We start from the raw sequence: 9,972 nt of genomic DNA, 5'->3' as shown, positions 1-9,972 counted from the left end.
GAAGGTACATAGATGCGCCCTCTATGGCATAGTATTCCATCAGACTCTAATGAATAGTTTGCATACTTCCCTTCCAGGTTCTCCTGAGATCACTCTACCTAGCTTACCTCTAAATACCACTCATCCTCAGGCAATTGCTGCAATATGTGATCTCTCAAAATTGTGTCTATAGACATGGAGTATATCTCATGACGTCTCCTACTCAACGCATCTAAAAAACTATGTTTTCTTTCCCCTTGATGTAGTGAACATCAAAATCATATTCACATAAAAACTACATCCATCTTCTCTGACGAACATTAAGATTAGGCTGAGTAAATATGTATTGCAAGCTCTGATGATCTGAATGAAGCTCAAAATGATGACCCAAAAGGAATTGTCTCCAACTCGCAAGTGCATGCATCACTACTACAAGCTCAAAGTCATGAGTAGGGTAGTTAAGCTTATGACTTTTAAGTTTCCTAGACTCATACGCTATAGCTCGACCATCCTGCATAAGGACTGCTCCTAAACCATCCAAATAAGAATTTGCACATACCATGAAATCGGCTGAGGGATCTAGCACAACAAGAATAGGTGCACTAGTAAGTGCCTTTTTGAGTTCCTGAAAGGCCCTCTCACACTTTTTTGTCCATTCAAATTTCTTTCCCTTTTGTTTAAGAGATGTAATAGGATGTGCAACCCTAGAGAACCCCTCAATGAAGCGTCTGTAATATCCTGCTAGACCCATGAAACCCCTAACTTCTGTCACACTAGTTGGTACTGGCCAATCCATAATAGCTCTAATTTTTTATGGGTCAATAGAGATCCCATCACTGGATATGACATGTCCTAGATATCTGACCTCTGATCTAAAGAATGCACACTTTGACAAACTGCCATACAACTGATTATCTCTCAAGCACTGCAATACCTGTCTCAAGTGCTCCTTGTGCTCCTTCTTATTCTGAGAATATATCAATATGTTGTCAAGGAACACAATCACAAATTGGTCAAGGAAAGTGTGGAATACCCTATTCATGAGACTCATGAATATTGTTGGAGCATTCTTAAGACCAAATGGAACCACGGTGAGCTCATAGTGGCCATAGCTAGTACGAAAAGAGGTCTTGTAGATATCACTCTCTACTATCCTCAACTAATGGTACCCTGACTTCAGATCTATCTTAGAAAATACTTTGGCACCCTGAAGCTAATCAAATAAGTCATCGATCATGGGCAAAGGGTATCGGTTCTTGATGGTCACTTTGTTCAACTATCGGTAATCCATACATAACCGAAGGGATCTATCCTTCTTCTTTATGAAGATGACTAGTGCGCCCTAAGGGGAGATGCTAGGATGAATTTAACCTTTCTCTAAAATTTCCTCAAGCTATATCTTGAGCTCATTAAGCTCATTAGTGGTCATCCTATATGGTGCTCTCGAAACTAGCTCTGCTCCTGGTACAAGATCTATGTGAAAATCGATCTCTCTACGAGGTGTCATACCGAGTAGCTCAGAAGGAAACACCTTTGCAAATCCCTTAAGGATAGGATCATCAAGTGATGGTTCCTTCTCATCCTCTTCTTCTCTATCACTAATGTTGATGGTAAATCACTAGCATCCCTTTCACATGCTCTTCTTAAGCTGCATGGCAGAAATCATACGAAGTGATATGGGTCTTTTAATCCTTGAAACTACTATGGATGTATTATGATCATCCACACACTCGATATTTTTTTGGCAACAGTCCATGTTGTCTCTGTGGGTGTATAGCCAATCCATGCCAAGAACAATGCCATAAGATCCTAGTGGTTTGACTTGAAGTTCTACTATGGTGGTTGTACTTCCAATCTAAAGCTGACAATCCCTAACTTCTGATTCAACGGACACTCTAGCCCCCGAAGCTAACTCCACTTCCCAACTAACATCTTGCCTAGTTGCCACTAGCTCGCAATGCTCCACAACTAATGGAGATATAAAATAATCTATAGATTCTGAATCAAATAAGATAGTAACACTACTACCCCTGATCATACCTATGGCCTCTATGACTATGGCCTAATGCTTAGCTTGGCGGTTGTCAACCACTACGAAAACTCTGTGGGACTTTCCCATATCCCGAACTGTAGGTTCCGAACCTACCATCCATTGACTGCCTACCATCTGTCCCTATGGACACTCTTTCGCCATGTGTACCATGGCCCCACAAGTGAAACAAACACCACATGTCTAAAACTGAACACCCTGTGGCCTAGAGTATGCATGTCCTCTTATCATGCTCAATCCACTGTAACCACCCCTGGAGGACTATTGAGTCCACATCAGAGGTGTGTATGGAACACATGGTTGCTAGTTGCGCCTAGGACCCTGTGTCTGCCACTGCTTGGGCGTAAAGCCTAGCTGACCCTTTGCAGGCCTTTGCCTCTGATTTTGTTGTGGCTACTACAGAGGAGGGGGTTTGAAGGACCCTGATGAATATTTGTGATTACCCTTCCAGTGGTTTTTCTGAAACCCAAAAGACTAGGGTATAGGGTTTCAATTCTGACATTGATCCCGCATGTCCTAAGGTCTACCCTGAATCTCCTTTGATAACAAGGCCTTCTCCATGACAACCCAAAGTCTTCTTGGATCTGCCATCCTAATTGGTCCTCCTAGCTGGCATTCAATCCTCTAATAAACTGGTTGACAAGTAGCTTCTCATCCTTCAGGTAGTCAACATAGGGTAAGTTCTCAAATAACTTTCTCTCATACTGAGACACTGAAAGACCCTTCTCCTAAAGGTCATGAAACTCATCAATTATGTGTTGCCTAAAGTGCTCTAATAGGTATTTGTCTCTGAATCTCTCCATAAAGGTGTCACAAGTGACGGTGTCTACAACTATGTCATTCTTATACTCCTCCTACCTCTACCATGTGGAAGTTGGCCCTCTCAAAAGGTGAATAGAAAACCATACTTTCAAATTTCTCTAATAGGGGTGCAATCTGAAGCACCTTTCCAATCTCAATAGCCAAGACTTATCCTCTACACCATGGATAGATCCTCTAAATGATGGTGGCTGAATATGTAAAAGTTCTCTGATCTGATCCTTGGGATCATGGGGTGCTCTCTCTATAATTACTGGTGCAACTACTGGAGGTGGTTTAGGTAGATGGATGGACTCAGGCTCATGCTCAGCCTAACCCTTTATATGGTTAGGAGGTGGACTCCTACTCCGCTCCCTAGCTACTGATCTATGACTCTTAGAAATCTGGTGTTCTGCCTAATGATATACTGGTGGGAGCTTTTCCTAAGCTATTCCTATCAGGTTCTGAAGTGCAACCAAAATGTCTTAGTTAGGGTCAATCGATTGTTCAGGAGGAGCTTCCTGATTCCCTTTCGGAACTGATTCTTCCCGCACAACATCTTCGCATGCCATGCGAGCATGTCTAGGATGCCTACCACACCTACGAGCTTGTCACGTAGTAGGAGTGATCCTTCATGAGCAATAAAATAAAATAAAAATAAAGAAATAATAATTAAAGTGAAACATAATGGAGAAAGCTTCCTAGTGTTGGAAACCTTGGCTCTAATACCAAAATGTCATGCCCAAAATTTTGGGCAAAAACGCAACAACAATTTTTTTTTAAACAACACTAAAATACTAGAGGTTCTATGATCAAAAGATGTGATAACTAAATTTTTTTACACTATAGTTAACTCATGCATTAATAATAACCGGTTCCTAAAGGTAATTTATTTAACTAAACAATTATAATGTTTACATTTCTAACACTAAAATATTTTACCCTAAGAAGTCATCACAATTTTATTAATTAATTAATTAATTTACCCAAATGATTCTTCAATTTTTAATCAAGAGATAATAATCATCCCTAATAGTATTAATTACTTCCGATACTAATAAAATATATGTTAATACATATTCCATTATATTCATAAATAATTAATTTAGTCATTGTGAACAATGTTTTTAAATTTGTCTATTAAAGTTAACTAAATAAATAATAATAATTTCCTAACAAATAACTTCACATTAATGTCGAGGTAAATCCCCCTTAAATAATTAATATTCAACAATAGATTACCCCTTTAGCTTTAAAATAATCATTATACTTTAACAATACCCGTTAATAAATTAAAAAAAAAAGAAATTAAACCTATATATATATATATTTCAACCAATGAAAACCTCATTATTAAATGTTTATGAAAAATAATAGATATATATAAATATATATACATATATAATTGCATACATATATATATATATATATATATATATATATATATATATATATATATATATATATATATATATATATATATATATATATATATATATATATATATATATATATATATATATATATATATAATAATCTAATCCCCCAATATCCTTTTATAAAAATAACTACCTTAAACAATTAACTTTATTTTAAATGGGGGTTCTCCTCTATTATTATTTTATTTTTTATTTTTTTATATTATTAAACCCTAACTAGGGTTTACTTTTCTTTTATATCTTTATATCCTAACCCTATGCTTCGTTTTTGTTTTAATTACTAACACTAACCTGAAATTGGGTTAGGTTTTCATTTCTTACTATCTTTTTTTTGAATGTGTGTGTGTTTGCAAGGCGAAGTGGCTTGGCCGAAGGGCACGACAGTGGCAAAGGAATGGCAGAGGCGACAGGGGAGTTTCTGGTGGCTGAGCTAGTGGTGTCGTGGCGCCACACAATGGGTCGCCCCTTTGCGTGGGCTACGACCCACATAGTGGCCATGACCACTTGTGGGTTGCGACCCACACAATGGTTGTCGCCCCCTGTGTGGGTCGAGGCCAGCGTAGGTTGCGGCCCACTCTATGGACACGACCTGCGTAGGTCGAGGCCAGCATAGGTTGCGGCCCTCTCCGTAGCTACCAACATGCCAAGAAAAAAAAAACACTTCAAACAATATATTTTTTTCTTTTTATTATTTAATTCTTGAAGTATTTATATGTATATAAATGTGTGTGTGTGTGTGTATATATATATATATATATATATATATGACTATGTAGATTATATATATATATATATATATATATGAACCAATATGGTCAATGAAATTACATTCATATACATGCTTAGATTTTAACTTCCTTGTTTTTTTTTTTTTAAACATATATATTTGTATATCTCTTTTTTTTAAATAGTAGCTTAGTTTAAAGGAAGGACATTATATATATATATATATATATTATATGAACCAATATGGTCAATGAAAGTATATTCATATACATGCTTAGATTTTAAATCTATAAATATACATTGTAGAGGAAATGTTAAATCTATGCCTTCTTATTTCTCAAAAAAAAAAACTACATGTTGTTGAACAATCTATTCTAATTAAAATATCCCGCTCACAGTTAATGGAATGTTGCAGATATATATATATATATATATATATATATATATATATATATATATATATATATATATATATATATATATATATATATATATATATATATATATATATATATATATATATATATATATATATATATATATATATATATATATATAATGTCCTTCCTTTAAACTAAGCTACTATTTAAAAAAAAGAGATATACAAATATATATGTTGCTTAAAATAAAAAACAAGGAAGTTAAAATCTAAGCATGTATATGAATATACTTTCATTGACCATATTGGTTCATATATATATATATATATAATCTACGTAGTCATATATACATATATATATCTCTTTTTTTTAAATAGTAGCTTAGTTTAAAGGAAGGACATTATATATATATATATATATATATATATATATATATATATATATATATATATGACTATATATATATATATATTATATGAACCAATATGGTCAATGAAAGTATATTCATATACATGCTTAGATTTTAACTTCCTTGTTTTTTTTTTTAAGCAACATATATATTTGTATATCTCTTTTTTTTAAATAGTAGCTTAGTTTAAAGGAAGGACATTAATTTTATATATATATATATATATATATATATATATATATATATATATATCTGCAACATTCCATTAACTGTGAGTGGGATATTTTAATTAGAATAGATTGTTCAACAACATGTAGTTTTTTTTTTTGAGAAATAAGAAGGCATAGATTTAACATTTCCTCTACAATGTATATTTATAGATTTAAAAATTTAATAGTAATGTTTTATTTTACAGTAGCATTTACATTTCTAATTTTTTATAAATATTCATTATAACAACAAGATGCAAATATTGAATACGTTTAAGTCTAAACTTTAAGAAGTATATTTTTTTGTTTAATCTATATTCAGAAATAAAAATTTCTTTTCTATTAACAGTTATACAACTAACATAATATATTGCAAAAAATGATAAGATTAAATAAATGATTTGATTATAATGTTTATCTACCTTTTTTATTTGAACATGCATTTCTTTTCAATAGATAATAAAGAAGAAGACAAGATTTCATTTCCCAAGGTAATAATTAAGAATAATGAATATTACTCAATGCTTCTTGATTTCTTGAAATGAACATATAGCTAAGTAAATAGACAATCTTTTCTTTTTCAATCTTTTGCACAATAATAACAAAGTTGTAAGCTCAAGCCTCTTCATTTCTAAAAAAATGAGGGCTTGCTAAAATACATTTTTTTTTTAATCCCAAATACATTAAATTGGAAACATTCTCATGCTTGACTTTACTTCATCCTTTATTCCCAAAGAAAACCTACAAATAAAGTTCCTAGGCTTACATGAAGCCACCCCTGAGCTAGGAGAATCAAGGCTAAACAGGTTACAAACAAACTCAACCACAAAGCAAGAAGAAACTCAACAACACATGAACTCCCAACCCAAGGATAAACAATGTCACCAAGTGACTAATTTTTTGTGGGGTGAAGGTGGACCAAGTACCTAGAGGAGATTTGCAAGAAGGAGGAACCAATGCCTTTACAAGGCTACCAAAGTAAAATCATCACAAGTCACATACTTATCCCAAAATACCCTTATGTCCCCCATGGCATACAAGCCCATATCTCCCCTTATGACCCCCTTTGCATAAACATAAAATAATGCAGCAAGGGTCCCATAACACTTGTGTATCTCTCTCTTCTAAGAAGAGAGTCTCTACACTCTTAGGCTATCAAGCAACCCTTCACCCCCAAGGGTGAGTATGGCCTTGAAACAACCAAAATACATATAACCAAAAAACACATAAAAAGAACACAAGGAAGAACTCCAACAATGAACTTCACAAACCACATAAACAACAAGCAAAATGCACAAACAATCTTTCCTTCACTATAACAATGAAATGCAAAATGCAAGGAAGAAACACTACCAACCTTTGATCCTACAAATGGAATGAGGAATGGTTGAAGGAGAGCTTCCCAATCCACTAATCTTTTCTTCCCTAAACTTAGAAATGCAACTCAAAGGCCAAATTTTCCAACAATAATTCTAAGTCTCAAAAATGGAGAGTGGGTGATCAAAATCCTTGAATCCCTTCCCTAAGTAGACTCTTCTCACCCTTTCCAACCCCTTGGAAAGGGTGTGAGATCTCATAGGTTGGTCTTTCGAACCTCTTACAAGCTTTCTAAAAATGGCAACTGAAAAAGGTAAGAGAAAGTGGGGAAGAGCAACTATCACTCAAATGGAAGGTTGTCTAACCTAGGAGAAATCCTCAATAGTTGAATTTCATCCATCTTGGAAAACAACTTTTGAGGTGACTTGACTGTCACATGTGAGTGGTCACATGGTTAAAATTGACCTTTACTGATAGGTATAACATATGGACCTTCAAAAATACCCCTAACCTAACCTTAGGAGTGATTTTGACCCTCTAGAAACTCACCTAAAGTTTATCTATGGTTCAAACTTGAGTTGACCATTCTAAAGGCTCTCTATCCAAGACACTTTTGGGACCACACTAAGATATTTTGAAAAATGCATTGGTTATAAAAATTCCCTCCAAGAAACATGTCACTACCAACTCACTTCACAACACAAAGTGTCAAGTGACACCATAAAAATACACAATACTTAAATACACATGGCAATGTCCCTTTTTGGAATTAACAAATTTAACAAATTCAATTTAACACCCATTCAAGCATTCACATTTACAAATAAATCACCTTACACATGAGGTGTTGTCTCTCCAAATAGACAACCCTTGGCTTCACAAACACACATAGGTTTAGCTTGATTCTCTAAATAGTTTCCATGGTCACATGGAATAGTTTTCCTGCACAACTCACTTTGCACATTAGTAATCCCAAATAATCACATGTAGTATTAATATATGAAAAGGATACAATTCAGATACTTTGCATACAATTTAAAACATAACAATCAAATACCAATTATCCAATAAAATCCACATAAAATAATTTACTCAATGGCATCATCATAATCATCATGAAATTCAATCATTCGTAAGGCATGCATCCATGTTTTCTAACATTATAGATAAAGTACTAAAAATCATAAATAAATAACATACACCATATCAATGCTATCCAATCACTGGATCATATAGAATCTATATCCATAATGTATCAAAATAAAGTATCAATAATAGGTCCAACATGAAAAATAACTGCAATGCTATGATGGCTCGGGGTAGGGCCTCACACCCTTAATAGGTCTGTTAAGAACACATATAAATGAATCCATACATGTATTTATATAAATGAATCTATACACATACATACACATAAAAATTGAAATCCATACATACATATAAATTCAACATGTATCCACAAAATTAAATGTCGATGTGCAATATATATAATATAAAATCATCCACACTATCCAAACAACCATGCATGTCTATATCTAGATAGATATATATGATCCTGACCTAGAAAATATGATTTCATCAAAGTACGACGATCTAATATAAAAAAATTAAACATGACAAGTTAACTTAAAGCTCCTCGTACATATAACCTGGATTCTCCCTAACTTTTATAATCTGTAAGATTTTTTCATGATCTTCAATAGGCAACCTCCACTTTTGGTTGCCATTTCCTCTTTTTGGAAATGTCTCTGAATGCAATATTGTTGCTATTACTAAGTTACTATAGTATAGAACTTTTTGTCTTGGCATATAATAAATAAATGTTATACCATTTTTATCTATCTTTATTTTCTCATAATAAGTGCCTTCAACAATAATTGAACCGATGGGATATTGTTTTCCATCACCATCAGTGACTCATTCTAATAACTTGTATTTTGGTGTTGTGCATCTTAGTAGATAATAATCAACACCTTCACTATTGTTAGGATCAACAACCACCACAAAAATATCACCTACATAGACCACATATATTTCAAACAAAATTTACATAAATTATTTGAACTATATTAAAATAAATAAGAAATTTTTTTAAATTTGTACATATTTAAAATAAATGCACGCATGCACTTGTAACAACTAAATCAGAAACAAGTTCATAATTAGCTGAATTTAGAGAATCATGCCTATCAGTAATGTCACTATCTTCATAAGGAGGCATTGCGACTAACTGTTTCATTTCCCATTGTAAAAAATATCCATCTCCAATGTTCTCACATTGAGTATTTGTGTTGTTCTCAATACAATAAACACAAAAGCATGATTTTTTTCTTACAAGAATAACAAGAGGCTTTCTATGTCCTGTAGTCATGACTTGACATAAATTTTTAATACCATTAATTGTTTGACAATTATAAGGATTTGATCGATCAATATTTTTTAAACAAATTTATGAATTTAGAAACACACATTTACATTTATAGTTCAATACATAGTTTTAAATTTAATGTACATACTCAAACTCACAATTCAAAAAAATTAATTTAATTTACTTTTCATTTATATCATGTTGAATTTTAAAATAATTTTCAAACACAAGAATAAATACCTTTAACTTCCAAAAAATAATGCTTTTTGTATGTTGTATATGAATTGATTATGTGTT

Source organism: Cryptomeria japonica, chromosome 1 (assembly GCF_030272615.1).
Source record: "Cryptomeria japonica chromosome 1, Sugi_1.0, whole genome shotgun sequence".
Classification (NCBI taxonomy): Eukaryota; Viridiplantae; Streptophyta; class Pinopsida; order Cupressales; family Cupressaceae; genus Cryptomeria; species Cryptomeria japonica.
Note: the sequence above shows the minus strand (reverse complement) of the source record.